Consider the following 27,855-nt stretch of genomic DNA (forward strand, 5'->3'; position numbering starts at 1 on the left):
TTCGTCCCATGCCGTGGCCCCTCGTTTCAGGGTGCGCTGCTGAGTGTGGGCACTGCTTTGCCGTACTGTGGCTCTGAGGGAGGCACAAGGGGTGCCTGGGCACAGACAGTGCTGCAGTGCTCGCTGCTGGGAGGGAGGTTTGTGCAGGACCTGCCCGGGTGAGCAGTGCGGCAGCAGCCGGGGCTCCGGGAGGCTGTGCAGAGCTCCCGGGGCAGCGGCTCTGCCCTGCCCAGCCCAAGGGATGGGGCCCCATGGCATCAGCAGGGCCCCTGGGCTCTCCACCTTGGATGTTTTTTCTCTTGCATATACATAAAGCACCGTGTGGTGTAAGAGGGTTTCCATGGAAGGAAACTGAGGAAGCCAGGAAATTATTTTCTATGGTGAATATTTATACTTATGTTATTTACACTAATACAATCTTAAAAGTTTAGTGATTTTTTTCTTTCCCAGAAATTTGCTGTTACCTTTAGAATATGAGAGCAGGAACTCACTGGAAATCATAAGAGAGAGGAGTCTTGGTCAAAGAAAGTGCAGCTAAGTACCTCTCTCTTTAGGAACTTCCAACCTTTCTACTGATGGATTCCAAGGAGCTACTCTAAAGCTCTGGAAGACTGAGTATGATTTCCAGAGTGTATATATCCATTAAACTATTTAAGCCTGATATTCACAAGACAAAAGCTTTTGTTGCATTAAACAAATCTCTGAAGTTCTCTGGGTTAACTTGCTGCTCAATGACAAGCTGGGGACATCAGATTGCGAAGGGGGTGAAGAAAGGTAGAGGGAATTGGTCTGATGAGCTGAGGAGTCACAATCCAGTTCTGTGACCCATGCAGCACCCTCCCTGCCCATTGCTGTTCTTCCAGGCAGGATTCAAGCCTCTGATCCCTCTGTTTTCCTGCCCAATTACATGAAATGAGATCAGGAAAAAAAATGTTTACTACAGCATGTTCTAGTTTTCGGATCCAAACAGATTGCTGTACATTGGGTGTGAAACTCCCTAATGTTTTAGAAATTATGCTGAACCTCTCTGACTGACAGCTCTGAGCAAAGCACTTTCTGAAGTTATGTAAATGCCTAAAAAGAAATCTAACCCCAGATCTTAATTGTGTAGCAGATTTGAGGCCTGTGAATTCTAGGCACTGCCAGATTTTGAAGCCCTGCTGCTACCTTACATAAATACTCATAAATACTTACAGTAAGTGTCCTAAAAAGATCTTTGGTTGCCCAAATGAGCTAGAAGAAGGCACTGCATGTTTGCTCCATCTCTACTGGTCACAAGAGCCACGCAGTTCTGCCCAGAGCTGCTCCAGCAAGAGTTGGGGACCCTCCCCCTTCACATCCATCTAGAACTGCACATATCAGGGATCACATCCCAGGCAGAGGAAGGAAGGTATTTTCATTTATGATGCCCAGTAACAGGGCAAGGAGACCTTTCCTTCTGTGTCTGTGCTCTAGCATGACGCAGAAACAATATTAAGACATGTTTATAATTCCACCCTGGTATTGCAGCCCTTGCTATGAATCTCAAAAGTGTATTTGAGATTTATTAGTATTGGGCTGCTTCTGACACAGGGGATGTGGGGGACAAAGAGCAGCAGCTTCTGTGCTATAAGGAAGCCTGTCAGTACACTTGTAATTTCATGTTTCTAAACGTTGTTATCCAAATGCCATTGTACTTGCAACTATTCTGTGTGCATTAAATCTGAGGTGTAGAACCCTATCTCATATTAAAAAAGTGATAGTAGCACTATAGTCTCTCTAATGTTTTTGTGAGAACTCTTGTTAGCTCTTATTGCCTTGTCCTTTGTCTGACTTAAGGCAGAAAACCCAGAGTTTACTGCATTTTACAAATGTACAGAAAGATGTGCCTAAGTTAATAGATGTCTTTATTTCCAGGGTTTGAATAGGTATGTAAAAACAAGGGGATTGAATAATGGCAAAGTTGATGTGACAGAGCTCACCAAATAATGGTTGTGATTAATTTTGTAGAATTGTTCATGAATAACCGGCGTAATGTTTTCCGTATGCGGCAGCTTCTAGAACGAGCTGACTCATTATTGCATTTAAGCAGTGGTACCTTGAGTTGTGATCTGATGCCTATTAAAAATTGCAATGGATTTTTTATTTTTTTTGTAGGGATTGAATCAGGGTCCAAAAGGACCTGTGACATTTTCCAAACAAGATACTGGTTGTTTCCTTACTTTTTTTGCTGCTTATCCCAGCTAGGTAAGAAATAAGCACTAAATTACAGCATTACCCACTTCTCCTCTCCTGAAGGGAGCAGAGGAGCGGGACAGAACACCTGAGCAAAGGGAAAAGAGAGGAGGAACAGGGCAGAAAGCAGTGACTGGAAATAGCAGACAAAGAGAAGAAATGGGGAAAAAAAGGAGACAAGGGAATGAAAAGCAGGAGATTGTGGGGGCTCGTGTGCCCCATGGCTGCCCTAATGAGCTGCTGCTGGTCACAGGCACTGTCTGATGTTCATCCACGTTCAGCTGGCCTGAGGTCTGCAAGGAACATGAGTAAGCTCCAGTTCCCAGCTAAATCTCAGCAGGTTTACTGTTTACCAAACCGTGACAAAAGATGAAGTAATGTCCTATCTAGCCACACACTGGGCTGTAGGTCCTCTTTTTATATATTTTTTTTCCTAAGAGGAGAGCTAGCTGATGTTTCTTGCCACTGACAAAAAGAAAAAAAAAATCAGTGCTTGTGATTTAGAGGAGCTAAGTATTCAAAATAAAATATATCATATAATCATATAAAGTGATTTCATATAAAGATTCAGTAATAACCAGATGACTGAAATCAATACATCCTTATCAAAGTCCAAAGATTATTTTGTAAGGTGTCTGTCTCTGCTCTTATTGTACCCTCTTACAATTACAGATGAGGACAATGAAAACATGTGTTCCTTGCAATTACTTGCTGCTGCCTTATAAAAAGCCAAAGCCCAATAAACTTCAATAATGAGTAAACTAATAGTGCCCTTGTGAAAGTGCAACCTGAGAAGTTTTGTCCTACTGCTGATAGTAAAAGCAGACTTGTCAATGATATTCAGCCTTCATAAAAGCCAGGTTAAGATAAGATTTGAAAGAGTTTGGCTTAGCATTTCCAACCTGTTGAGAATGAATTCTGCTAAGAGCATATCTTCTGTAAATCTTTATTTTGTGTTTTGGAGAGAGCAGCACACTTGTCCTCTGGTAATCAGAAACATCGCCTACCCTCAAACAAAGAGTAGAGATCTGATAAATGCTCTGATCGCAATTTGTGCTTTGCTTTCCTCATCATCAGTGCAATTTAAAAATCATGCTTAAGAAGAAGTCCAGGCTTTCCTCACTGAGCAGGAATAACCCATCTGATTTGAGCAGCCAGAGTTTACGTTCTAGACACAGTGCTTTGTACAAACCAAAGAATAAAAAGAATATTACAGGAAAGCCATAAACAGAGATGAAGTAGTAACTGTTTCTGGGATGTTAAAAATACTGTTGTACTTCCAAGTTGCTGCGTGAGCCTGACTGCAGTGGCTGGCTCGGAGTGACTGTGGATGGCACCTTCACAGATATCAGCAATGCAGAGCAGTCCCAAGCACGTCCTGAAACTTTAACATGTGATGAGGCCAGAAGGTAGTTTGGTGCAGTGATAATGATCTGTTTAATGCAAATAATGTATGTAAAGATGTGTCTGAGACAGTGTGGGGTCTGCCAAGAGCACTTTCTTGGATGCCACAGTGATCAATCCAGGCTGGAGTTTGAAGGCTTGAGTACAGGTCTGTGGGATCAAGCTTTTTAATTTTTTTAATTTTTAGTGGGTTTGAGCTGGTCTTAAATAAACTTTCATTAGTTCGGGTGGCACCACTAAGTCTACTTCCTACTGAGCAGTAGGAAGACAGAAAGAGCATCTACAACAGTAATAGTTTAACACAAATTGATTAAATGTCTGGAATAATAGGAAACTCACAGAGCTTGGATGAGGGATGAAGGAGGTGGGCAGAAAGAGGTAGAAACAGAGAGGCAGAAAGCCCAGCTGGCTGCAGACAAAGGAGAAATATGTCTTCTCTGTTTTCTTCTGTCAGCTGAAGCACACCATGTGGCACACAGGAGCAGGGAATATGGCACACTTATGAAGCCATTGTTGACTTTGTGACCTGTTCAGTGGCAGGTGAACAGCCCCTGGCTGAAGTGGATGTGCTGCTTTTTACACCCTTTCAGTGTGTCACTCCATGACTGGGACCCACCACAGGGTCCTTCAGGCTGGGGTTTACTGAATGGTCTGCTAAGGGGCTTAATTATGGTCTCAAATTCCCAAAGGTTTTTCTAGTCTGTCTAAAATATTTATGCCTGCAACAATTCAGACCTGTTTATGTCTCTTTTTTTGCCTGCTGGGTGAAAAGTAGTTTGGCTTTTACAATGTGTCTGTGTACAGGGTTTTAGTAGCTTGGATTGCTTTTATATGTTTATAATGAAAGTAACAGCCCCTTAAAAATTGGATTATTGATCGTGGGAAGACAGTAGATATTTTTAATCTTAGAAGCAAGACTACAAATAAATCAAATTATATGAAGTATTTTATTTAAAGGCATTTGATCTTATTAAAACTGCTACATTTTGTGTTTGCATAAACGGAATAATTCTGCTTCTTCATATGATGGTTCAGAGGAAACCATGGTAGGAGTTAGTCCTTCTCACTCAGTAAAGTGCACTGATGTCAATAAGTCAAAATTAGATCTTCCCAAATTGAAAAAAAACCCTGAAAGACTCCAAAGTAAGGATCTGGATGGTTGTTAAATTCCCATTTCAGCTGATAAATTATCCACAGGAGCTGTGATCTTTTTGCACAGATGCACATGATATGCTGAAAAATGCACCGAAAATGTAGGATACCATCACATGCACATATACATACACCTATACATACATATGATGTGTAGGTGAGCATGTGTGTGTGTATATTTCTAAACCTAAATACCTACATACATACTGCACTGCCATGAAGCATCAAAGGCTGCTTTTGGCCCTGTGCCACTCCTGTGGAGGTCCTGTCCCAGTAGTGCCTGTAACAGTCTCTCCGGCTGTCCTGCTTGGAATGCAGCTCTTCCCACCCTAGCGAGGATGAACTGCAGCACAAACATCCTCCCTGTCCTTGTTATGACCAGGTGTCTGAATTTGGGGGTTTGTTTGCATGTTACAGATGTTTGCTTTGCCATATTTGATCACAGGAATGTGAAGCCAGTGGGCTGAGCCTCATGATGCAGAGAAGAGCAGCATTTAGCCTGCTGGAGTTTGCACCTTCCATCTTTTCCAGGGGCGAGGCAGAAAACTTGCTTCTCCCTGGGAGAAGTCTGCCAAAGAGGAACTGTGCATTCAAGGAGGTGGGACTGCATGAATGCCAATGGTCTTTGTCATCAACCAGCTCTCTTCAGGCTGGCTGAGGAGCTGACAGGATCTGTCACTTAAATCTGATGCCATCAAAAGGCAGGAACAAAATCACCATTGTAAGGTTTTGGCAAAGCAAAATGTTTTTGTTTGCTGGCAAGGGTTTAACTCATGTGCAGCCGTGCTGCCCTCTTAGGATGTCAAAGAAAGAGGCTTTGCAAGTCAAATGCTGCCTGCCTCACCAGCCTGTCTTACCTCAGTGATGAAGTGCTCCAGCTCCAGAAGTCACCTTCTGTGTTCAGCTGAGCTCAACTGGAATCGTGCTCTCTGGCTGTGCTGTTAAGTGGCTCTGAAGATGTTACGGGTGCAGAGCTGTGCTGCTGTATTTCAAGTGTTCATAAAAACTCACTGGATAAATTGAAAAGGTGTGGCTTTTCATTGCAGCAAGTTTGGACTGTATAAGCAACTCCATCATTGTGCTAAGGCAGCAGATGCAGTCAGTGTTTGGAGGAAATGGATCATGACTTGATGCTTTCTAAGAGATTGAACAAGGAAAAAAAAACATGCTGGGGGCTCCTCGTGTCAGAGTAACACTGGTGGGACAGGCAAAGGAAGCAAAAGGATCAAACAGCGGGAGAGAATTAACAGAAAGGTTCAATGCAAGCAGAAAACTCCTTTGCCATGCTTCAGGCTTACTCTTGTGCTCAAAGGTGTGGGACAAAAAGCAAAAGCTGCAGGAAAAGCCCTTTCCTGAGGACCAGCAGAGCATGCCAGGAGGGCACTGCAGCCACTGTCTCTGCAGCCAAAGTGAGGAGTAAAGCCACAATCTGATGGCTGCAGGGGTCAGATTCAACATCTGGATCACCCTGAGAGTTGGGTCTGATGAGTCCCCAGAACCAAGGAAGGCCCTCAGGCCCTCTCCCCAAATGGGGCTTCACAATGCCCTGGATAGGGTACTGTTGGATGGACACTCACCACACAAGCATCACATCAAAGCCTCTCCTTAGCCAAGCAAAGGTGGGTGGGCTGTTCCTGGGATGTTTGAGCAGCTAGCCCTGGGAATATGTGCTGGGAATATGCACTGGTGCCCTGAGTGTGAGCCGAGGCCTGTGTAGGGCCCAGGGCAGAGGGCCAGGATACTCCCCAGGGACTAGACCCTGAGGAAGGGCAGCTGTGAAGTCTTGGCAAAAGCCAAGATGGTCTCGCATAAATTCTCTGGTGATTCAGGCTAGCCAAGCTAAGCATGTCCCTTACCTTGGCTTTGTCACGACTTTGGCAGAGGTCCCAGGTGTGGGTCAGAGCTGGCTCCTGGCTGCCCCCGTGCCCTGCTGGGGTGGGAAGGGCACATGGCCATGGAGCCTACCACTGTCAGGGCTTGGCCATCGTGCTCCCACTTGGGTGGCTCACTGAGGAGCCCCTTGGGCAGCAGGTGGCCGCAGCCTCTGTTCCCTGCTGACCCGCTCCAGACAGAGGGCTGTGCTGGGCAGCCACGCTGGGGCCACGGCTGCTCCCTGGAAGGAGGAGAGGCAGATCAGAGGGGGGAAGAGCGTGGACTGGGAGAAGGGGGCAGGTGATAAACCAGCTCCTTGAGGCGGGGGCTGAGGCTGATATGCTGCTGTGGTGAGCTGCATTACCTGACAGGTAATACTCCATGCCAAGAGTAGGCCATATTTCCTTTGACTCCCAAGGGTGTTGGGGGTGTGCTTGCTAGGCCCAGAAACCAGGCACTGCTGCGCCGGGTCTTTATATGGTCAGTCACAGTATGTTCTGCTGCCCTGCGATCTGCAATTTCTGTTTTATGATTTACATGAACTCAGGCTCTTGCTGTCTTGGGGGAATTTCACCTAAGTAAGCGCTGGGCAAATTTATCTTTATTCAAATTGTAAGCACAAGCACCTTTGACATAATTTTTTGCTGTATTACTTTGTATAGGTCCTTTCTAAAGAAGTTAATAAAGCTGGCAGCACAAGTCCACTGGCTCTCAGCAGAACACTTCTCTCATTCCTGAGGTGCCCTTCATAACCAGTTAGATTAGCACCATTCCCTTAGCATCCTGCTTTTCTCTTTAGTATTGCCACGCAATGTGCTTTCTTTTGTAGTACCTAAAGCTTGTGAGATAACTCAGTTTGCCTCCCAGTGGGGGAGAAGGTATCTGTAATCTGTGTTTCGTGTCTTGGGTCTCTTGAAAGGACTAGAAATCCCAAATGCAGGAACTTGTGGGTTTTCTGTCTTAGAGAATTAGGATGTCTTTGCATTACTGAGCAGGCAAACAGTGAGCAGTGCTTGATCAATAAGAGGCATTGCCAGAGGTCTGCTATAGTCTGCCACAGCTGACGGTAAGTGTTGCTATAGGCTATGGAACTAGGAATATAAAATGTCAAATGACAGTAATAATTCATGCATCCTGGGACATATAAAACCAACAGCATGTCAATAGCTGTGGCATGCTCTGCAAAAAATATGCAGGATTTAGACATTGCAGGAGTCTGTTTTATTTTAAACCACACTTTCCTTGATGAAATATAGACTTTCCCTGTTTGTTAAAAGCATTTATTTTCAGTTTCATGTTGCTACTTCTCTATTAACATTCTAAGAGCCACACAGCTCAAAAGGGGCCCTGAGATTCAAAAAGCAAAATATATGTATTTACTGAAGAAAAACACATAAAATATTTATAAAACAGAGGGTGCAATACTATTTGAGATTCATGGACCATTTCAGCATTCATAAAAACAAATATGGTTCTCATGTTGGCTTCACCTGGAATCAGGCTTTACTAGAGAGGTTACCCAGGAGGGATCTGCCTTAAAATGAAACTTATTACAATCATTAATTTTACATGGAAAATCATTACATTTTACATGGAAAGCAGAATGTCTTGTGAAATAAGTAAGAACTTCTCCAATATTCATCTTCTTTAAAAATACTTCAGGATAATTAATATTGCTTGTCTTTTATGAAAAGATACAAAGAGGGTGAATTACTGCATCTGGGAGGGCACAGCAGGCATAAGAAGAAAGACTGTGTGTATCTGATATTTTCTCTCCCCTGTGCCCCTGCTGCTTGGGAACCTAAAAGTGATGGGTGCTGTTTTACTGGCTAAGGCTCCCACAAAAATTCTCCAAAAACTTTAATGAGAGAAGGGTAAAAATACATTTGAGCAGCCCCATTTTTATGCTTTCAGCTGTTTGCTCCTGTGCACCTCAGCTGTGGGTTTTCAGGCTTCAATTTCTCTAAATTTGCATGAAAGTGGAAGGGCAAGACAGAAAAGTTGCATGTCACTAATGATTATATGAATATAGGGCTTACAGAAGAGGTGATAGTTCTAAAAGAATGTAAAATAATAACTGAAAAAAAAGAGAAGGAAAAGTATCACAAAGAAACCCACTACACATTATTGAAATCTCCCCTTGTGAGAGGCTGAGGATACAAACACATACCAGTTATCTGCTCTTCCATGTGACATCAATTCCTCTGCTTCAGAGTTGCACAGTCCTGGCTCTCAGTTGTCTACTTAAGAATCTCTTTTTAAGTTATATATTAAAAAAAATGTCTTAGATATAATTTCTGTTATTTGAAAACATAAAGTGATTTTGGTGCAGAGGACTGCACCTATATAGACAGGCACTAATAGATATTTTGGCACATCTTGCTGAAGCTAGCATGCAACAGAGATGATGATTAAATAAACAAAAAGCAAAATTAATCCTGCTAACTGTCTGAGACCTAAGAAAAGGGACGTCTTTGTTCTGACGAGAACATCTTGGCTCGTTCTGCTCCTTTGGCTTGGTTTGGGGAGGATGTATTTTACAGTCCTCCCAAGATACTTGGCAAATATAAAGCTGTCACATTGGATCCTGCTTCTCTTTGTATTAAAAGAATGTCTATGGTGTTTATGTTATGGGGAAAAAGCGCTATTTCTACTTATTGTATTTTCATTGTCTCTTTTCTTATGACTGTACTGTTTGCCAGCAGCCGAGGGGCCACTTTGATGCTTGCTTTGATGCCATGGTTTATTGTGTTGCACAGTTGAGCCTATGGTTTTCCTTTCAAATCGGAGCTGGCATCCTGGGTGAAAGAAAACCAAACCAAAAATAAAGCTTTTCTATAATTATGGTTATCTCATAAAGTCTGCATTTGTTACAGCTGCTAAGTGTTGGAAATCGGTGTTTGTAAATACCTATATATTCTGATTTGTTTTCAGCTCAGGGATGTTTTGTCTGTCTGTGTTCCTCAACCCTGGCCACTCATGCAAGCACCCTTGCCTACCTGCACGCTGAGCTGCACTGCCTCGGGAAGATACCAGCCTGTTACCCAGCTTATCTGCATGGTACAACTTCACCTCGTTCCCCCCTCACTCTGAGGGATTAGCATCCAAAGGAAACCAAATTAGTTTTGTATCAATTCACCCAGGAAAGCGAGTAGCCAAACCGACCAGAACATTCCTGCTGGCAGAGCTGAGTGCAGAAGGAGGCTGGCAGGCTGTGCTCTTTGTGTGCTGCCCAGCTCCACCACGCTGCTCTCAGAGGTCTGTGGTGACACCGTGGTCCTGCTATGGGACAGCCTCACTTGCTGGCTCCGTGCTCCACGTGGCAGTGCCAGTTAGGATATGTATATATAGATATATGTATATGCATAGTACCCACCGGGATGTGGCTGTTGCTTCTCTCCGTATGTCTTGTGGCCATCTGCGAACTGATGAGGAACCATTCTGTTTCCATTTTGCTGATGGAGAAGGAGAGGCTTTGAGAGGCTGAGTGATTTGTCCAGGATTATGCAGCAGATCAATGGGAGAAAAAGGGATCAGGCTATTCCACACAGGAGTGCCTTTAACTGTCCCGTGGGCTTTCTAGGGAAAGGCACTCAGGTCCCCAAAGAGGCCACTTCCAGGAGTGTTCCTCCATTATTTCTGTCAGATTATTGCTGTGAACAGTGGAGAAATGCAAAATGTATTATTCATTTCTCCTACTCCTAAAATCAATACCTATCAAAATACAAATACAATTTAAATCAAAGGGCACTTATTGAGTGCAAATCCTACTAATTAGGTATGATTTCCCAACAATTTCTTAAATTATTTATCCAAGGGATGGGTGGAAGGCACTTTATATGTCCCAGAGTGAATATTATAAACCTCTTGTCATTATACAGAAAATGTGAAATGTAGTGTAAATGCAGTGCGATTTGTAACCTTGATGAACTAATGTAATATCAATAGACATCAATCTGCGCAAAAAATAAATCTGTCTCATCATCACATCTAACAAGATATGTCAAAAGTCAATAACCTTGTGAAATGGACACGTATCAGTGAAGGTTACAGACTTTGCTGCTAGGAATCAATTAAAAATGTAATACCCACTTGCAATGGAAATTACTACACCATCACTGAAAAGGAGGTTTACATCATGCATGGACATTTGTCATAAGGGCAGCTCCCTTCAGGCTGGCTGTTGGCTCTGTAAGCAATTCCACTGTAATATATGGGGTTTTTTTTCTTTTTTTTTCTTTTTTTTTTATGCTGGTATTGCTTAGTATAACCTCATAATCAACATGCAAAAAATATTCATGCCAGTTAAATATATTTTTAAAACTTGTACAGAAAAGAGCCAATGGTTTTGAAGATTTTTGTGTACAAATTAGAAAGCAGCTTTCCTGTAAAATGAAAGATTTACCATTGTCAGTCAATAACGTAGATCAATGTTCTTCAATTTTTAATCATAAGGATTTTTCTCATGCAGCTTCTTTGGATCTTAATTTTCAAACTTATACTTCCATCCACACAGCAGATCTTAAGTTCCATCACACCAACCATGCATCAACTGAAAATTCTTGGTCCCATCAAATAGATGTGATAACCACTCACCAAATGCTTTCAAATCAGTGATTTAAAAGAAGAGTATGGAATATACGTTTTCTCCTCAATTTTTGAAACTGATGGATGAAATATTCACTTTTTAGGCATTATACTTTGCCCTTGTCATCTGATAATAATTTCAGGGCAAGTGTAAATTGAGGCCAAAACTAAATATTTGAATGGGGAGGGAGGTCCTGTGGTTTCAAAGACAGTGGTATGTGAGGGCCTGAAGTAAAACTAGCAGAGTAATGCAGAGCTTAAGCTTTTAGCTTGGTGCTTTCTTCTGCAACCTTAATGGTGATCAGGCCACCAGGAGCCTGAGCAAAAAGCTATAGTGGTCCAAAGTGCCTGTGTGGGTCAGCTGCTGCAGCAGCCTGTGATTGCACAGCATCATTGGCAGTACTTAAGTGCAATTGTGCAACTTGGGATGCAGAGCTGCAGTTCAGATTTCAAGGCATTTTAAAGCTGAAGTCAGAATTTTAATGGTATTGCAACCTGCCTTATTAGTTGCACAATAATTGTCTTTCACCCAGTGTTCTGCAAATTCCTTCCTGGTGGTCTGCAAAAGACACGGTTTGAAAGTCAGATCATTGGAGGTGAATGCTGGGTGTGGAAATGGATCTTGAACTGATGGGAAGAATAAGGGATTCTGAAAAAGCACTGCAACAAAATAACATGGGAAGAATAAGGGTAGTAGCAGAAAGTTTAAAAAAGCATGGCATGAGTAAATTGGATATATAGGATACATTCAGCTTCAAGTTATTCAGCTATCCTGTTTGTATTTTTGTTAGTTTTAATTAATGGAAGTTTGTCTGGCAGGTATGAAAACAAAGTTCAATCTCAGAGTGTTTGAATCAAGTGAAAACAGGCAATACTACATTTAATGTTTTGTGTTTTCTCACTCAATTTAAATGTGAATGAGGTATCTGGAAGGAATATCAAACATTGCAGACACTGTTTAGTGATATATTCTTCTTATCTTCATTGTTTTCTTCTGTCTAATGCCTTTCATACATGCTTACAAAGTGTGTGATTATACACATGACTGTATATTCGTGACTGCAAAGGTTACCTAAATTAACACCATGGACTAACTCTATTTTAAATGCAGGGTAGAAGCACATCTGTTTCAAGCAGGTTTGTGAAATGCCTTTTGTGAGTTCAAATCACACATAGTAATGATCACTTAAGTGAGCCCCTACACACACAACTTATTCGTAACAGTACTAACAAATGTATCTATAAAATGTCACCAGCATTTTGGTGTTCTGAAATAGGCTCGTCGTGTCCATTGCCCTGGAAAATTCAGCCTTCTGTTATTGTGTAGAGGATACTAAAGAAAAGCATGTGTTCTTCCTCCTGGAGGATGTGTTATCTACTGTACTTGATAGATATTTTGTATTTTGCTTGGGTCTCCCTTTGAGAAAGGCATAACTTTTTTTTTTTAGTTGTAACACTGCTTTCTAGCCATGAATTGTTATATAAGATCATGAATATAATTGAGGTAATAAAACCAAAGCAAAAAGTCTAGATTATCCAATCTCTGGATTGTATTCATAGGTTAGAAATGTGTGGTTTTGCTGTATATCACATTGATTTCAGAAGGGTATGGTTTGGAAATGATCACACATGGAAGACACCAGCTGAGGGGCTACACCTTACCTATGAGCCTACATCAAATAGCTCATTTAGCCTTTTTCCACATGTCCTTTCCAAAGGTAAAGGTGTGTACAGCCTAGAGTTATCTACACTGGGAAAACTGAAAGTAAACAAATAGAAATGTGTTCATTTGACACATTTCTACTGTAAATTATTTTGCCTTAAACTGTGGAAGGATCAAAGAAAAGCTTTGCAGAGCATCTTCTCCATCATGGAGCTGGGGTGGCAGAGGATTGCAGGGGCACTGCCTGGCCTCTGCTGAGGTGCAATCTGTCCTGCACATGTCCTGTGAAGCAGGAAAGTGCTGTTATATATAATTTCAAAGACAGAGCTAAGACATGGACAGAAACCATGGGATTTGCACACCTAAGGGAACTCTGAAAAAACTGAGGGGTTGAAGAGAGCTGTGTGGAGGTCACAGCTAATAATCTAAACCATTAAACTTAAACCATCCTTACAAAATCTGTGTTGCCAAATCTGTTGCTGCTGAAATCTGAAATCAAACATTATCAGCCAAGAACATCATGCTAATTAATTGCCTCAGGAGGACACAATTTCCAAGATCTAATGAAAGATGGAATCCAGCTCCCATATGTCCCATTTGATAGCCCAGGAAAACATGCACACATTTTTCAAAGAAACAGTGACAAATGTCCAAGTACTTGTCTCTCAGCTGAATAAAACTAATCACCAGGCCCAGGGATAGAAATGGCTGCTCATCAGCACCCAGCCTGAAAAGCCAGCCCAGGATATGTTGCTGATGATCCATTTTCATTCAGAATGTTGAAGGCAGCTTTGTAGGTGACAGCTGAGCACCAGAGCACCTCTGTTCTGCCCACAGAACAGCAGTACTCCTGCCTTGCATGCAGCTACCCTGTCACAGTGCTGGTTGATTTTAAAAAAATAATTAGGAACAAAAAAAAAAGTTAGCATGTCACATTCTTGACAAAATACTGGGGAGAAGACAGAGGTATCAGCGTAGTCACAGATTTGTGCCAGGGCTGCCTCGCAGCGCTGGAGGCTTGTCCTTGCTTGAACTTGACATTCCTGTAGATGGGATGTTTGTGCCAGAATGACAGTGGTGCGTAGCCCCAGGGAAGCAGTGAGGGCTGGAGAGCCTCAGCCCTCCTGGCAGAGACAGGCCTGTGGCTGTGGAAGCAGAGCCCCATGGTGAGTGGGAATGTCCTACCTCTGTGTGACTCTAAGGCATATGGAATTGTTCAGCCGGCTTAAAGACATAATATTTCTTTTAAATATTTATTGTTTGAAGGATCCTTACATGCATGAGAAGGTCTGTACTCTGTGCAGACCGCATGCTGTTGTGGCTGTGCTCACAGCCTGCCACGTTTCAGGGAGATGCAGGCGTCACCTCCATGCTCCAAGCTCCCGCTCCCGTTCCCGCTTTGCTGCTGTGAGGCGCCTCACACAATTCCCAGCCTCGTTTGAATAGAGTTGAATGATCTGCTTGTTGTATGTTGAATGCTTGTTGTAGCAGACCTGACCATGAGGCATGAGCATCTTTTTCTTGCCACGGCAACAGCCCCAGCCTGAGTGCCATGCTCAGAGGATGGTAGGGAACTTCTCGGCGCTCACTGAGCACACTGGGAGGCCCAGTGCAAACAGGGAAGGAACAGTTATAGAGCAGGATTGTGACAGGCCTTGGTATCTAACCCAGGATTTCAGAGCAACCCCTTACCCAAATTAGTATTTGATAAGTGGTCAATTCTTGGAAACATAAAAAATTTTCACTTTCCTCTTTCACCTATTACATACAATTCATGTGAAATTTCTAATCTAAAAAGATTATCTTGACACCCTGCTTAGTAAAAATGGGCATGAGGAAAGCAGGTACAAGTTGCACAGCAAATTCACACTCTAAATATTGAAGAAAAATATATTTTATTCTGTCTATCCTGAGGAGATTAAAGAGAAAAAAAAAATAAAAAAATAGGAAGGTCAAGGTAAGTAAGTGTAGCACACCATCTATTGTGTATTTCCTCAAGATTGCTCCAGTTGTACAGAATAATGGCATTTCTGAACTTCAATAACTTCCACCACAGAAAGGCACAGCATTTTGACAGGACTCAGTGAATCATTTAAAATCATAAGGGCCATTATGCAGACTGTGTGATAAAGTTAGAGACAGGGTATTTTTCTGCAATTGGTCTTCAATTTCACTCTAGATTTTAGGTGACATAAAGCTCAAAAGGAGCTCCTAGTGCTACTCTCCCAGAGATGAGATCAACACTTATGAGTACATATTTTGATGACACAGCTCAGAAAGTTGAAGGGATTATTATTATGGAAGGACCAAGGTGATAAGTACTGTGTTATATATTAATAAATGTCAGTCAGACAAGCCAAGAAAGGTCATAATCCATTATATTAATGTCATAAATGTTATCATAAACTGGCATCAGGATGGTAAACTGGGATTCTTGCACTTTTTAAAGTGCTGCGGTTCTTAAATGACACTGTCCTGGAAAGACATGTTGGTATTCATTTTTCTCTCAAAATAAAAGATTTTAAAGATTTTCAGCAAAACAGAAGAATTTTAAATATTTGTTTGGGGTTTTTGGAATTATTTTTTTAAAACAATCTGACTGAATTGTCACAGTATCCAAGACACCATGAACAGATGAGACAAAGAGACACAATAATTTCTTAATATTTACTGTCCCCCTTTGCTTTATTTGAACAGTATCTTTCACACTTCACTCAGACACCTTCTGGGGGGCCATTTCAGCTGAGGATAAGGGAAGCAGGTAGGCAGAGGTGGAAGTTCCTGGCCTGGCTGCTGACTGCCCCAACTCAGAACTGCACCCTTCTGTAATTCACTCCCTTGACATTAATATTTTCCCCAATATCAAATATGAACCAGGGTGATACTCAGGAATGTATGACAGTGGAAACCATATTTTATGCTTTTGTGTTGCTGGGAATTTTGATGCCCACGGAGAGCAGGCAGCTCAATGGAAGGTACCAGTGCATGGCTCCTCTGAATTCACCCCGGGTTCCCAGAGGAGGATCACCAGGGATTCAAATGAGACTTTGTTCTTGCCATCACCACAGAGTGCTCCATCCATTGCTGACCAGTCACGAGCCAACACTAAATTACCATCACCTAGTAAATCCCATCCCAGCACAGGCTCCCAAGTGAGAGTAAGGGAGGTGAACTCTGAGCCTGTGCAAAACTAAAGCCTTGTGTCCACACTCACTAACATTGTGAATTCTACAAACAAACAATGTAACGCTGAAATGTGGGTGCATCGGGGGTAAAACAGCAATCCACTTAGCACTGGACCACTCGTTTCCAGCTTTGGGGGGAATGGTATGGTAAACTCCAGAAATGCAAGAGGAATTCAAGGTGAGTTTTCACATCCCACACAGAAGCCAAAAGAGAAAAACAGGGTAAGTACTTCTGGAAAGTGTCATGCTCTATTTACTGACCACATCAGATCAGAGCTATGGTTTTATGTCAGAACTTAGAATTCAACATGTCCAGAAGACTCCTGCTGATGCATGGCTGTGATACCACTGACGTGGGCAGGAGACAGCTGCCAGTGAGTCACTGCACCACTTCCTGCAGGAGCTGGCTGTCTACAGTAGGCATCCCATTGCACTGCTGATCGAGTGTGGATTGCAAAAATCATCTAGTCTAGCTTGCACAATCTACAAATAAGCCATGTTTGTACCATGCAGGTAAAATGTTCAGGGTGAAACCAATGTGGACTAACTTGAATTGTATAAATAACTGCAAATCATTACTTCAAATGAGAGCATAATATCTGGAGCCACAAGCAGGAAAATAGATTTACGGACTATCAAATTATCTTGGGATAATAGTGTAATGCTTTTCCCTGCTGTACTTTGTGTTCTTATGGCTGAGCAAAGAATACTACAGCTGGAAAACGCTCAGAATTTCAAAGAGAAAAGATTTCATAAGTAGAGTGCTTCCACAAAAGACACTGCCTTTTCTGTGTTATTTTAGGGGAACATTAAAACACGCCCAGCAAACAAAAAGAAGTTATTTTTTATTACTTGGAACTACATAGAATAACATCTGATGATAAACAAAACCTTTAGACAATTTGTCTATTTCATAATATAACCTGCAAAGTGCTTCCTTGTTCATTTGAGGTTACTTATCACTGTGATTGCAACAAAATGCTTTTGATAAATGTGTTTTCAGAACTGGCTCAACCAAATCAAGTAGCTAAACTGCTACAGCAGTTTGCATGCACAAGTGCTGTTTGAGTATAGAATTTTTTGAGCACACTTTTAGAGAATACAGAATGCCCTTTGAAATCTTGGAACTAAAGCTATATAAATGCCCTAATGCTACTTATGATGTCTGTAGAAGTATATGACACTCAAAGTGCTTTTAGGATGCTCCAAACTATATCAAAGAGCATTAACTTCAGCACAGCTGGGAATGTCTCCAGATTCACTTATGTTTCTTATATCCTGTATACTAACTATAGCTACATACAAGGCCACACTTAATATAGCCTTGCTCATTGAGAATAATCCACAGAGTAAGCCTATTAGGTAAGGTTTAGCATCTACATTTTTCTGCTCACATCTGCTTGCCTGACATATATAATCTGCCTGGATGTCACAGTTTACATCCTATTTTCATTGGATGATAATGAAACTTGATCAGTGTCTTCATCTCCTTCTCTGTTTCTCCAAGAAATAGTTCTGCTTGTCAGCTTCCCCTTACCAGGAATCTCTGGTGTGACCTGTAGCCAGGTCCTTTATTAAAGGATGCAAGGCTTGAAGGCAACTGTACAATTTATCATTGTGCAAAATGTTTGCAGAAAGTGCTACTTAGAAGACAGTAAGGAAATAAAAAGTGATATAGCAATTTTCTAACCTGGATTTTCTGTACTTCCTTTTCTCTTACAAAGGTCTGGCGTATCACTATTTTAGCAGCAATAAGTCAGAAGTTGCTTTCTGAAGACTTAGGTTTCTGCTGAAGTCTTATGAAACTGAACTGTAGGCACCTCAGTAATTTTAGAACAGCTTAGTCGGAGAGGTAAATTAAAATTAGGGAAAATTAGACCATTTCTAATGAGATGGTTATTACACTGAATAATGATGATTATTGCTTCTGCTTAATAAAACTGTCAGCCAGTGCAAAATATATATTAAGGGAAATTACATTACATTATATTTCTATCAACTCAGAAATTCAGTGTGTTGCTTTCCCAAAAACCATGGAAATAATGAAATGTTAGACAGAGCTTCCTTTTCCAAATAGGATCAAACATGGAGCTTTCAGAAACAGTCCTTGAAAGCCCTGATTTAAAGCCCATTAAATCTAATGTTGTGAAGATTTCTGCTGACTTCTGTGCCATGTAGATCAGGACCTCACTAAAATGAGCAGTATTCCCCCTGTTGTCTCTACTAAATACCTAGACAACACCACACGGTGAAAGCACACTGAGCTCAATGCTTGCTGGCACAACTTCTGTTCTGATTTACCTGGCAAATTAGGAGATGGACTCCATAGGCTGAGACACTCTGTTATTCCCAAGGTGAAAACAAAGAGGAATATTGCCTATTATCTATCTAAAAATTAAATCCTGCTGTAGAAACCTTGGCACTGAAGCCCCAGACACTTAAAGGTGAGGCACCTCCCCAGAAGCCTGTCCAGAGACATGAATGACCAGGAAATTCAAGTGCTCATCATATTTTTTTTGTTTAAAAGTAGGCACCATATCAAACCCTGCCTTCAGCAAGAGCTGCTGTCCTGAGGAAAGAGAGCTGGGGTGGCTCTCTGTGCTGGGAGTCTGTATGACAGTAAACTGCCAAATGGGCAAGAAGAAGGGAGGTGGGAAGTGAAGAGTGCATTCCTACTACCAGCCCTTCTCTGTGTAAGGCACAATCTAAAAGGATATGTTTTTGTGGAATAATTTTATATAAACTAAGCCACATTTTTCTTGCAGAAAGGTGTTTATTGCAGCTGCAGTAGCAGTAAATTTTACAGATTCTGAGAGAGATTAAATAAGTGTCAAAAACTGCATGACTCAATACACACCTATGCACACTGACCCAGTGAACCAGGGGACTGAGGTGAGCGAGTCTTTCTGTGGTGCATATTAAAACCTGGAGAAACAGAGATTTACCATAAAATTTTATTTTTTGAGAGCACTATTCTATCCTTATACAAAGAGCAATATATTATCTTAAATGAGGATGATTAATTAGTCACAGCACATGTGTTTCTCAGGTTTTCAACACGTTTTAAAACATTTACTAATCAACAAGGTTTCTCATTTTATGAAGCCCATTTTGTGGAGTTCCATAAAACAAGTTCAACAGTCACAATTTCATTAGCATTATATTGTTGCCATGGTAATGAGGTACAAATTCAATTGATGGGCTTTTCATCATGGGCCTATAGAATTGCTCTTCCTGTCAAAAATACATCTATATGGAAACAGCAAACAGACCTTACCACTGCAGTACGAGCACAAAATATCACATGCTAATTTGGCTAGGAATGTATCATGGGAGTGGCAGCAGACCCAGAAATCATCAGAGATATGGTAGAAGTTACTAAGCACCATACATGGCAAAGTCACACTTTAAAATTAGGAAAGTTACATTGTTTGCTGCAGTATCTGAACGTGTTATTGCAAAAGCACTTGGCTCTACTGTGATCATTCTCTGAAATCCTGTTAGGAGGGCAGGGTGCAACTGGGAATACTGGAGGAAGCAAAAGGAGTAACACACTAAAGAATAAAATGCGAGCTGAAGGTGTGTTGGTCCTTCTCCTGTTCTCATGTTCCAGACTAATTGCTGCCAAATGCAACACCTTGTTTCTCTGCTCTGTAAAATCAGCATAATGCCCCCTCTGCCCCTGAGCAGAGTATCTGGTGTATACCAGATAGTGAGTGATGGCTGGTACTGCTAAACACTGTCATTAAGTAAAGTAACAGCTTTTAACAGCTATGGGGAAATGCTCTGCACAGATCTACAATTTGAGAAGTGTCACTGGCAGGATCTGGACTCACCCAGGGAGATGCAGAAGAGATGACAGACTGAGCAGGTAACAGTACATATGAACTTATGGAGGAAGGATACTCACATCATTAAAAAATCATGACAGTTCGTAGTTTCTAAAAAAAAAAAATATTGTAGGCTACAGGATTGCTGCATCCACAGCAATCTGAGCAAGGGATACAAAATAAGGCAACAGCAGGGTGGCTTGTCTATCATCTGTTAAGACAGTTTCTTGTGTATTTGCACTGGATTTTATGATTCTTTCCTATTTAGATAGGAAAAATCTTTTACCATCCTGACACATAATGTTCAGTCTATCATTTCTTACCTTAATCATGTTGTGTCCTTTGCAGCAGCAAGGGTAAATTACAGATGGGATAATATTCAGTATAATCAAAGATGTGTTCCACTTTACGTGATAAGTTTTGTCTGATTTACAAAAGTGGTATCTTCTCCAGCTGAGTGAGGAAAGAGAGACTTTAACTTGCAGATAAAAAAACTCAGAGAAGAGGCTTCTCCTCCATTAGGAACCTATTGTTCACACACAAAAAAGATAACTGTTGTTACCACTATTGCCTGTTTATTTACTTTTACCATGATATAGCCACAGGACCCAACTGAGACTGGGACCTACTTGGCTAAGCACAGCAAAACCACACAGAGTTCTGCAGTCTCTCCTTCAGACAATTTATAAGGCACAAGAGAGGCTAGAGAGGAAAGAAAGAGAGAGGGAGAGACAAATAACTCTCTAGGTCAGAGAAGTCAGTGGCAGAAGCAGCACATGTCTCCAGACCATGTACCCTCAATTGGGACACCTGTCCTGGTGAGGAAAGGATATATTTGGAGATATCCTCCACGAGATTCTGAGGATTCCCACTCTAACTCATACACAGAGTCTACACTTTACCCCCTAATTTCAAGGGCTGCATCTGTATTTCTGAGCAGGGGCAGCCTGAGGCAAACTTGAAGTCAGCTGTGAAGCCCACCCCTATTACCTATTAAAGCACCTTCAGGCTGGCTCCAGGGCAACCCTGGTAATCCTCTCAGGGACAAAGGCTCAGGAATACCCTATGTTTTTTTGAGCATGTTCAAGGGCACCAGGGTCAGGGTACCTGCCAGAGAAATATTAATGGGTTTCAACACCATAACTGAAGCAATAGGGATCAGGCTTTATTCCTCTGGAGTAGGGACTTCCAAATCCAAGCCTGAACAGATGGAGGGAGGGGGGAAAAGAGAGGAGACTTTGGTCACAAGAATAAGAAGTCAATTTACATCAGAATTTGAAAGCTTTGATCAGGAAGTAATATGACGTCTTAAATTAGGAAAGCATTGGTTTGGAGTTTTTCTTGCTTTCTTCTCTCTCTGTGTCTCAAAAATCTATATAAAGTAAACCCGTTAAACTCTTGGTGAAAAGACATTCATCTTCTGGTCGGTAAATACTTCCTTGTGCTGTGGGGTGCCTGCTGACTTTACTGCTGTTGCAGCCTTTTAAAATGCTTCCAGGAAATCTCATTTGATTTTAACTTTAATTTCTTTTTTTTATTAAGGAATCCAAGGAGAGTTTATAATAATCCCAATTTAACTTTTTAATAAAAACTGCAAATAATAGGCCAGCATAGATTTGATCTCATATACATATCTGATAAAAATTCTGATCTGTAGTAAAATTTGTTAGCCGGGAGTCTGTTGTCATCATATTAATGAATATAAAAGCTGGCAGCTTCAAAATTGCAATATTACAGTAAGCCTACTTTTTTTTTTTTTTATAATGGTTTTGCGTTGTGCATTCAGTATTGATGAAGATTAAGATTTAGCATGCAGAAGTAATATCCATTATAATGGGATTGTCCACAGTGAATTGAGTAGGACATTTGCTTAATTAAAAGTATTTATCTTAGATGATTTAAGAACTATGTCCTACTACTGAACTGATGATGTAAATTAGTTTCTTATAATCAGCTCACCACCGATGACTTCTTATACTAAATAGAAGAAGAAAAAGGTAAGAGAAGAGTCAGTGCAAAATAATAGATGCTACTGCCAGACAATTTAAAAGAACTTAAGAAATAATTATTAACTAACACTATGCCATGAGCAGGAAATATACATAATCACACCCCTAATGCAGAGACCAAAGAGAGCCCTAAAAGGCCGCACTTCAAGCAGAAACTTTGGAGGTGAAAACATGAACACATACCCAGACTGGCACTTGTACCCACTGTACCTGTGCCTCAGAGGCACTGGTGTTTGGAGAGCAGAGCTTGGGGATAAGAGGTGGCACAGAGCCCGTGGTGGGTGAAGCCCTGTGACATGGTGTGGGTGTCCTGCAGGGGCTGGGCAGGGCATTTCCCTGCCCTTGGGCAGGAGGCTGGGAGCTGAACTGCTGCGGCTGGAAAACTGGGGCAGAATGGAGAGCAAGGCCAGAATGCCAGGGAGGGCAGGAACTGGTGTGATCTGCTCCTCAGGGTGGTTTTAAGTGTGCTTATAAAGACATACTGGGTGGTTTAGTCTTGTATATACTTATATATACTTTAAAGGAAGAACCCCTATGGGTGGAATGTTTCAACCTCTCTCACTTTTACAGCCCTACAGCCTAAGTTTCCTGGAGTAGTCCACCTTCCTTCCTTCCTCGCCAAATGATGCAAGGAAAGCTGTTGATCTTCAGTCTGTGGAGACAATCTAACATCAGCAACTTTCTGGGGGTGCTGCTACAAGGTAGGGCCACATCTAACTCCTTCGAATCATCCCTTCAGCTCAGGTGTGCTACTGAAATGAAAAGCTCGTGACTCCCACTGCAGAGACCTACTTGTCTGCTTCCTGGAAACCCTGCAAAGCTGCCCCTGAGACAACTGGGCCTTCCATCAGCCAGACACACAAATCACTCACTAAATAGTTTTGGCTGAGGTTGTTGGACAAAATCTTCATAGACAGAGCCAAGAGGACAGGCAAGAAATATTTATCTTCTTTGTGCCACAAGTTGTTTTGTCATTATTTCTTCTTTTCTCCTTTTTACACTCCAGGCAATTTTTTCTTTCTACATAGGCTAATAGAAAGAAATGCTGTGGCTTACTCCAGCCATTTAAATAATTTGTTTTAATTCTAATTATGAGCATTCAAATAGAAAGTTACATCTGTTTATATATGTTACACTTCTGAAACACTAGGAAAAATATCAGAGTAATTCTCTGCTAATGCCTAGATGACATTTTAGGAACAGGAACCACCCTGGGAAGGGCATGCACAGGATGGGAACTGTCAGTGGAGTGCATGGCCATGAATCTGGTTTTGATCTGTCCCTGTAATTTTCCAGGTGAGCCTCGGACTCTGCCGACGTCCTCTGTCTGTGCTCCCAGATGACAGCCCAGCGATGGCAGATGGAGGGACATCCCAGGCTGGATGGGACTGGGCCTTTGCTGCTCCCAGAGCTGCCCCACGCCATGGGACCCCCAGCTGCTGGACACCTGACCCAGCTTGATGCTGCTGGAGATGTGTTGGGGCTGGCTCTGCTTGCTGCTGCCTGCCTGCCTTATTCTTTTGAGTTATGCCCCAGCCCGCTCCTGTCCTGTTGTGCTAGTGCCTCCGGGCTGTATTGAGTTTTCAATTATCACAATATACAGTGCAGATGCTATGCAAAACAGCCAGTGCGGCAGAGCATGCTGAACTCAGTAGAAACACAGTTAAATAAAAGTACTACTATAATACCAGGAGGCTGATTGGAACCACAAGATACCAGTGTCATATCCTGTGGCTTTTATGTTGGTAGATGTAGATTTCAGCCATTAAAGTCTAGCTATCCAACAGATAACAACTAGAGAAAATTGATCTGGGTATCTTCAGTTGTGAGTAACTGATATACATTTGCCCATAAATGCAGAACCTGCTAAACTGCGGAAGAAAAAAACATTTGAGATATCTACAAATAAATCCAGGCATGTACTATGGAGTAGGATCTAACTGTGTGCAACTTAAACTCCCTGTACACAAAATACATTTAAAGTGGTACATCAAGAGAGCTCTGACTTCAGAGAACCAGTGTGTGGTTACTTGTCAATTCCAAATTCAGGCAAGGAAATAAACAGCAAATGTAGGTCTCAACCTCTCTATTTGTACATGCAGTAACAAGCTCCCAGATGATACTGATATTGAGATATCTATGTGGGGGTAAAAGACTGACAAAAGAGGAAGAAATAAACAATAAATAAAATAATGTCAAATTTTCCTGTCATTAACTTCTAGCAAAGCTCAACAGCTGGAATTTTAAAATGTCTTATGTAGACAAATGTTAAGAGAAAAACACATTAAGTGTGTTTTTTCCAAAGGAAAATGAAATAGGCATAAAGAGAAAATTATTATATTTAGTACTCTCAGGGAAAATTCTAGTTAAGGACTGTGAAATAATTTGAAAATATTAATGATCTAGCCTCACAGCTAGCTTTCAGGTAGAGAATAATGATAATTATTACTATAAATAAATAGTACTATTATCATTCTTGCTCAGAAGAATGGAATATTGATGCATAGAGAATTCTGTATTTGTCCAAAGTCTGTGTTTTACTACTGTAATCACCCTTCTAAAGAACTATTATATATTAGGATTATCCTTTTCCAAATACTCTTTGATATACTCTTCAGTTTATCAGTTCTAAAAACCAACCAACCAAGCCTCCTTGTGAAACAGTGCCAGTGAACATCTCCATTTGCATGTGAATTCTCCAGCAGCAGTCCTGCTTTAAAAAAAAAAAAAAAAAAAAAAAAATAGAGAGAGAGAAAAGGAATCATGAAAATCAGTACAAAATCTGTCAAGGCCCCATCTGTGTCTGGGTATCAGAATATCACTAAGAAGCTCTGAAGAACAAAGTTCATTCCAAGTCTAACACATAGTGCTTTTTGGTCGATGAAATTAATTCAAGCAGGGAGAAATGAGAGTGCACACCATGAAAAACTCTGTTCCTCCACTGAGGATTGAAGGAAAGAAGCATCTCTGTGTGTGGTCTTGGTTTTGGTGTACATAGACATGCTTAAACACTAAAATAATCAGCATGTCTCATTTTGATAGCCCGGTATGCCTGCTGCTCCTCTGAGGAGTGCCAGGGAATGAGGGACCTCTGACAGGATGAGGACTCAGATTATATATGATTGTTGCAAAAAGCATGATTTACAGCCAGCTACCTGAAGCAGTATGGAAGGAAAAATTATAGTCTCCACCCCGGTCTTGAAAATCCCTTAACAAACATGTTTATTTCCTTCTGAATGGGAATATATAAAGGCTGGGGATACTTACTTGTAGGCTATTTTTGTATCTCCTCTTCAGGATCTGAATCTTGCATATTAATGAACTACAGGAAACAGGAAAACCAAACATTAACACCATTCTAATGCAGCATACTATTTTTCTTTCCCTTTTTTTAACTGTTAGAGTATGCAAATGTTCAGTTAACTGGTCCTCATGTTTTCTCTTTATTGAATTGCTTTCACTATGGCAAATAAATATTCATAAAGAAATGTGGACAATAAATCATTTCAAATAGTTCAAAGCCATTTTCTTTCTAGACTGCATATATTTTCAGCTGTAACTCGCCTTTAATATTTCATTCAAAAGACAGACTTGTAGAGGGACAATAGAGATAATGTGTCAAGTAGTAATTAAAACAGGGAGTAATGATTAAAACCATTTTGATCTACATTGTGCTCTGCCAGATTCATAATCTCCTGTGTTTGTTCAGATGACTTTCTACTTGCTTTATACAGAAACTCAAAATAAACTTCAGTTTGAAGACACTGCAGAAAACAAAAGATTTCAGCCCCAAGCTTGTGAAGTCCAGAGCCCTTCCCAGTCCTGGAGTTTAGGTATATATTCTGTACCATCCTAGCAGATAAACTCAAGCAGGCACTGCCTTTCCTGCTAATATTGTGACTTCTCCAGGAAGCAGATCCAAATGCAGAGCAGAAGACAAGGAGGGGCCATCCCAGTGTGTATAGGTAAACGTATATCTCACCATTTAGATTTAAGCTAAGAGCTTCAAAAGAAATTAAATTTAAAAAATCTGGTTAACTTGTACATTTAAGGATCTTGGTCCAAATCCAAGTAATAATTATGTTATTCGTCTCATTGTATGTTTTGGCTGTTAATACACATATTTGACCCAAATTCATTGTCTTTCCTGATATGTTGCTGACTTTAGGCCCTGATTGAACAGAGAACTTACATACAGACTTAAATAAATTGATTTAGGAAAACATTCCTCTTTGTGTTTAATCTTGGGCAGACATTCAACTTTCAAGTCAGTGGGACTTATGAACAGCCCTGACCTTTGGGTCTAAATATTTGCCAAATCAGTGCACTGATAGAAATATATTGGAAAAGATACATGTCTAATCAGAATTTTAGTCTCTACTTTCATGGGTAAATACCCATAGATAACACATTATTCTGCTCAAGAAATCCATTTTATAGAATTTATCAGAAAGCCTTAAGTCACGTTTTCTGTTTATGCCAAAAATACCAGATGAACATTATCATTCCTTCATAGTGTACCTGTACTATTCTTCAAATAAAAAAATAAAAACCAGGAAAAGTGCTGGCACAAAAGGGCATTCATAATTATTTACTAATACCTTCTCAATTACCCAGCATGTGGCAATGCTTTGGAGAGCAGGAAGATGGAAGGTGAGGCAGAGAGGTTCTGATATTCGACTGACTTGAAGACAATTGCATATGAAATACCACGGGAAACTCCTTAAAACCAGCATTTATAAGGGCCATTTACATACACATGGAATTTTGAGTGATCACATATTTTTATTACACAATAAGGGCAGCCAGGGTAAAACCATGGATGCTTCTGGTAGCACCGTGTAGAAGTTATACAAGTGGATCTATAGCCAAATCTATGGGATTAAAAGAAGCAGCTGGTAAAATAATTGATACTATGATTCTATGAAATAAAATAATCTTCTTGCTGTTGTTAAAAAAACATTTCACACTTTAGTTTTCTTTATTATGTTATTAAGAAGGCAAACAGAGGCTCTCAAACATTGTTTATAGAGTGTAAAAACAGACATAAAAGAGAAAGTAGATTACAACGGGTCCCATTATATCATGTAATTTGAAGAGTGATGAGTATGAAGATCATAAGAAAATGCAGGAAGAATCAATGGGTGCTACATCTTTGTACAACCATAGAGCAATACTGTGATCCACATTATCCCACTGGTTCTGTGGGCAGAGTTTGGGAATAATGCACCAAAAAGCAGATGTTCAGAGTTCACCTGGCTCACACAATCACATGGATCTATCCTAATGCTGCCTACACACACTTTGGAGGTGGTGAGTCGGGAATATGGAGCTGCTCTATTCTACACTCACTGCATGAAAGTTGTGGAGCAGGGCCCTTTTGAGCAAGGGGCAGACTGTAAGGGGAAAGCACAAGAGTCTTATCCTCCTCTATAACTCTCATATTACAAAAAGAAGGAAATTTCCCACCTACTATGCCCCTGGTGAGGGGGGATTACAACAAACACAAAACAGTCACTGCCTCTGATAGGCCCTTCCATATTTAGTCATGAATTGGAACTAAATTTGCTAATTTAAGTCACCTGCTCTCAACGAAATCAATTTGTGCCTAGCAGGCATAAAAAGCTTATGAAGCTCAAGGTGAGCAGAAATGGGTCCGTGGTGGATGAAAGGCTTTTTCTGGTGTGAGGGGAGGAACCCTTTAATCTTTGGTTTTTGCTGAAATCTTACCACTTTAGTGAATTTCATTCTAGAGGTATGTTTTGCAGCTGATTTAAAGAGTTTGGGATTTCACTTTTTTTCATCTTTCCTGATACCTTTGCTTAGAGTATAGTAATAGTTTGTTTATGCTGTACATAATACACAGGTCATAGAAAAAAATGTTTCCTCCTCACTTCACTCATATTTACACTGTTATATCTTTTGAGAAACTAGAAAAT

At 41.0% G+C, this 27,855-nt stretch overlaps 2 long non-coding RNA genes across 3 annotated transcripts in view; one reads left to right on the top strand and one right to left on the bottom strand.

Annotated features, from left to right (window-relative positions):
• The window catches only part of LOC147651635 (uncharacterized), an 18,861-nt gene extending 9,278 nt beyond the window's left edge, over positions 1-9,583 (bottom strand). The window contains exon 1 of the long non-coding RNA XR_015274165.1: positions 465-9,583. This is a non-coding gene — a long non-coding RNA (uncharacterized LOC147651635). The remainder of the gene's footprint in view (positions 1-464) is intronic.
• LOC111944523 (uncharacterized) overlaps positions 1-26,141 on the top strand; it is a 46,809-nt gene extending 20,668 nt beyond the window's left edge. Inside the window, exons 5-7 of one of the 2 annotated variants that reach the window (XR_015274164.1) lie at positions 9,577-21,904; positions 22,487-22,617; positions 23,213-26,141. This is a non-coding gene — a long non-coding RNA (uncharacterized LOC111944523). The remainder of the gene's footprint in view (positions 1-9,576; positions 21,905-22,486; positions 22,618-23,212) is intronic. The other variant, XR_015274163.1, reaches the window with a different exon arrangement.
• The last annotated feature ends 1,714 nt before the right edge of the window (positions 26,142-27,855 follow it).

Source organism: Cyanistes caeruleus, chromosome 9 (genome assembly GCF_971803275.1).
Source record: "Cyanistes caeruleus chromosome 9, bCyaCae1.hap1.1, whole genome shotgun sequence".
NCBI classification, from domain to species: domain Eukaryota; kingdom Metazoa; phylum Chordata; class Aves; order Passeriformes; family Paridae; genus Cyanistes; species Cyanistes caeruleus.